Raw genomic sequence first — 4,829 nt, 5'->3', positions numbered from 1 at the left:
AGATTATCTAAGTTTTTTTTTTCTCGATGCAATCTTTTTTGTACTAAAACATGTTGTACTAAAACGTGTAAACTTTTGCTGGATGCAGCAGCCCTCATAAAGTGTATTTAATCAGATCAAGTACGTTTTTTGTTCTTGATTTCATAACTTTCTCAATCTGATAAATTAGCAAATTAAATATGCAGAAATAAAGTCATTAAAAATTGCATCTTACTGCTTGAAAATTCGAGTATTTCACCAAAATTTACTTAATGAGGGCAGCTGGAAGCAGCTAACCTCATAAAGTGTATTAAATCAGATCAAGTACGATTTTTGTTCTTGATTTCATAACTTTCTCAATCTGATAAATTAGCAAATTAAATATGCAGAAATAAAGTCATTAAAATTGCATCTTACAGCTTGAAAATTCAAGTATTTCACCAAAATTTACTTAATTTGACGCAATTCTTTTATCAACAGTACATTAAGAATATATTCGTGGATTCCATATTAGATAAATTATTTTTGAATCCCTTTTCCGAGAAAAATATTATAACATGTGTCGTTATTGTTGAATCAGGTACATTTCTAACCGTGATAGTCGAATTTCCCCTATATGATAAAAAATTCTAGATACATTGGCAAATATCTGAAGGTGTTATGTCGAACTTCTTTTTTTAATTTCATCACTCAATCTTTTGGAAAGCAGTATAATAGGTATGTAATTTGTTGTGTAATTTGTTTTGTATATGAAACGCTCATAAAGTTTCCAAAAAAGAACAATATATTTATCTTTTCCTATGCCAAAATAATCTATCCATTATTAAAGGTAAGTATTTATTCAATTCTATTTGCTTATTGAAAATACCATTTGAATATAGAAATAAGCCGAACTAAATCAAATCGATACACTACGTATGTAACCCTTTTATTCTCAATTATGCTTTTGTTAATAATTTTTTTATAGTCTGTAAATCTTTTAACTTCAGATGGTTCTTTAGTTTTCTTCTACAGTGATAAAATGAAATGCTTAGCACAAGCAACCGCTACTCTGACGGCTGTTCATTATAAAAATTATACTTCTCAGAGGAAGATGTTTTCTTTAATGGACCCTTTTCAGAGGAGCATTCTAAAGCTAAAGACCATTTCAAACAATTGAAACTCTTTCCTAAATCAGTAACGTCAATTAACCAAAAGCGAATAAATTATAATCAAAACTATTAAAGAGCCTCCAATAACTCCGTTTTAGACAAATACTCAGCACATGAGTTCAGAAAAAATAGAACACTGATAAAAAGATAGTGTAGGGGAGAGTGGGGTCAATTGTAACACTTTTTACTTAACTATTTTTAACTAACAAAAAATCCAATATATTATTAGTATTAATTGACAGACGAGTAAAGTAGACTATCCTCTACTAGAAAAAAAAAAAAATACCTTATTTTAAATGTTATTATATTAGTTATTAACAATTTTTGACAGTCGTGCACTTGTTACAATTGTCCCCACTTACGGGGTCAATTGTAACAGTTCATAAATTCAACTAAAACATAGTTAATTATACATATTATCATAGTTGAGATATATTTTTTTATTGATCAAAATAGTAGTGATATTTTAGGAGTAAAAATAATAATGAGCAGTGACCTAATGGGTTAAACTTTTAACTTTCAGGGGTTAAAAATTTCAATTTATGCTGTGAAAGGTGACAAATAAAATAATGCACATGCAACATAATATAAATGATATAGGAAACTATTGGTGGTTAAAGAGTTAAGTAATGGTTTGTAAACATAAGAAATGGGGCCCAAGGGGTTAAACAATTGCAATTGTAATTATGAATTTTATTTTCAGCTGTTTCAATCGTCCCTTTACTTATTGCTACAATCGTCCCCAAGGCGCCATTTCAGCTTCATTTGTTAAAAACAATGCTAGTTAATTAACAAAGCTAATAATTTTTTTTTGAAATGATAATTAAGGTGCCCACTTACATATTCGGTTAATAATTTTTGTTTGTTTAAACAAAATTACTTTGTTACAATATAATATTCTAATACCAAAAAAAGTACTTACGTAGCGTGAAAATATCTTTTGTGATGTAACTCTTTCAAAAGTACATAAAAATGGTTGCCAGCAGGGGTGTACATGTAGATTTATTAAATACACCTTGTGCGCCACCTAGGAACCAAATCTATAACCCGACACTCGAAATTTTTGCTCTGTTACAATCGTACCCTGTTACAATTGACCCCACTCTCCCCTATAGTTAGTTAAAAAAAAGTAAAAACTATACACTGTAAAAAATCCAGAATCAAATTACGGTAAAAAGAAAATGCAACCTGGATGCATCTTCCATTAAATTAATTTTACTGTAAAATACGTTTTACATTAAAATCCTGTTTCACTGAAAAATTTTGTACAGTATATTTTACAGTAATAATTATTTAACTACAGTTATTCAATGATTTTACAATATTACTATAAAAATTGTGGCATTTCAGATTTTTGGTTCCATCAAATTTTACGTTTAAAACTGAACTGAACTGTTAGAACTGAATTAAAGTACGATTTCTTACCGTTATTGATCCGGAAATTCTTTACAGCGTGGCTCTATTTGTTAAATTTTTATCGTAGTAAGTGTCATTATTGATAGTATGACATCAAATATGCTAATTAATCAGTGCCCATTATTAATTAACTGTATTGTTAAAAGTACTTTTCTTCTGAATAAAAATGCATGTTATGACGTATTTGGATTTTTAATCCTCATATTATGAGAGATTATCAACGAAGAAAAAGTAATATTATTTAATAAAGAATAAGCTGTATATTTTTCCTCTTTATAAATTTACATTTTTATAGTATTATGTCCTATCTTAACTTAAAAAATATTTAAGTTAAGATAGGAATCCAGGCTAGGAGCTAATATCTTAATTAAAATAGATCTTAACTTTACAAATATTTCGAATACTTTATTATTGATGCTTTTCAATTATTGTTTTATGTTTGAAAATTTTCGAAATATCCACATTTTATGGTACTTATGTTAAATGAAGTAGCTTAAATTCTAATCACGTTTAAATCAATATTTTTTTAAACGTGTTCAATAATAATACTAAGTTTTCCTTCTTCCCTTTCTTAACTTTTCTTTGGTTTTCATATACTCGTATTATACTAGAGAAATGTTGGTATTATTCAGTTTATGGATGTCATTAATTCTTAATTAATTAATTTCGTCAAAAGGTTCTATTGCTAATTTAGTATTAGATGCCTAATATATTATGGTGTAATAATGCCACCATTTTTCTTTTAATACAGCTCTGATTCTTCTTTGCATGGACTATATGAAATCTTAAGAGGACCAGGCGTTGCCATTCTTGAAGCACATTTGATAGGCTATTCTTGCTTGAATGACAGTGCAATTCTTATGAATATGATTCTATTAACATTTCCCAGAGTCCATGTGAAGCTGTTTTAAAAGAAAAATGGTGATCAAATACAATATGGAGTTGTTTTTATTTCTAATGCGACGTGCCAGCACTAGAAACCCTGCTGGGAGAAACGAAGCGAAATTAAAGCAGAGGGTGCTTTTCTTGTTTTTCAGTGAAAACCATATACAGGGGGTGGAGAAAAATATGGAAACACCTTGTGAAATGCATGTTTGAAAAGATTGATTTTAATGAAATATGTAGGTGGCTCTGGCGTTTTTGACTACTTACGCCACCTATACAACTTCGTAAATGTGCTAAACAGTTCAGTTGTTGTCGGAGTACTGTTATGTGAGGTTGTCATTGCATTATGTCAGAATTAACAGACTTCGAACGTGGGCAAATTCTTGGAGCACGTATGGTAGGAGCTTCCGTAAGCAAGGTAGCCGAGGTGTTTAGTGTTTCAAGAGGTACTGTATCGAAGATTTATTCCGCATATTTGAAAAGCGGAAAAACATCATCTGCTAAATCACAGCGCGGATGAAAGTGTGTCCTGAGTGATCGTGACAGACGATCATTAAGGGCAATTGTGACGAAAAGTAAGAGGACCATAGCTGCAAAAGTTACTGCTGAAATGAATGTTGTGTTACCGAACCCTGTGAGTACCAAAACAATTAGAAGGGAGCTTCATAAATAGGGAATTGCTGGCCGTGCTGCAATTGAGAAGCCACTCATCAGTGATGCTAATGCCCGTAACAGGAAAAGGTGGTGTTTAAGTCATAAAGCCTGGACTATAGCGCAGTGGAAGCGAGTAATATGGTCTGACGAGTCTTCATTCACATTGTTTCCCACTTCTGGCCGAGTTTACGTCTGGAGAACACCATCTCAAGCCTATAATACAGACTGCTTGTTGCCAAGAGTGAAACATGGCGGGTGTTCTGTTATGGTTTGGGCAGCCATATCGTGGTTCTCTGCTGGCCCCATGATAACTGTGTCAGGGTACATGACTGCCAAGACTTATGTGAAAATTTTGGCTGATCAAGTTCATCCCATGGTACAAACTTTGTTCCCGGATGGTGATGGTGTCTTCCAAGACGACAAAGCCCCTGTTCACACAGCTCACATTATCCAGGACTGGTTTTCTGAGCACGAGGATGAGTTGTCTCATCTCCCCTGGCCAACACAGTCACCAGACCTGAATATTATCGAACCTTTGTGGTCTACATTGGAACGGAAAGTGCGTTCTCGTTATCCACCGCCAACATCGTTATCTGAACTTGCCACCGTTTTGCAGGAAGAATGGTATAATATTCCCTTGGCAAACATACAGGAACTGTATTTATCCATTCCGAGAAGACTGCAAGCTGTTTTGGATGCCAACGGGTTTCCTACACCATATTAAGCAAAGAAACATGTTTTTTT

At 32.4% G+C, this 4,829-nt stretch overlaps 1 protein-coding gene across 1 annotated transcript in view; it reads left to right on the top strand.

Annotated features, from left to right (window-relative positions):
- The first annotated feature begins 683 nt into the window (after window positions 1–683).
- The window catches only part of LOC107438229 (glucose dehydrogenase [FAD, quinone]), a 50,167-nt gene continuing 46,021 nt past the window's right edge, over window positions 684–4,829 (top strand). Inside the window, exon 1 of the mRNA XM_071180324.1 lies at window positions 684–808. The gene's annotated coding sequence lies outside the window, so the exon portion shown is untranslated. The remainder of the gene's footprint in view (window positions 809–4,829) is intronic.

The sequence above is a fragment of the Parasteatoda tepidariorum genome, chromosome 4, assembly GCF_043381705.1.
Source record: "Parasteatoda tepidariorum isolate YZ-2023 chromosome 4, CAS_Ptep_4.0, whole genome shotgun sequence".
Taxonomy (NCBI): domain Eukaryota; kingdom Metazoa; phylum Arthropoda; class Arachnida; order Araneae; family Theridiidae; genus Parasteatoda; species Parasteatoda tepidariorum.
The sequence above is the reverse complement of the archived record's forward strand: the minus strand, read 5'-3'. Positions and strand labels throughout refer to the sequence as shown.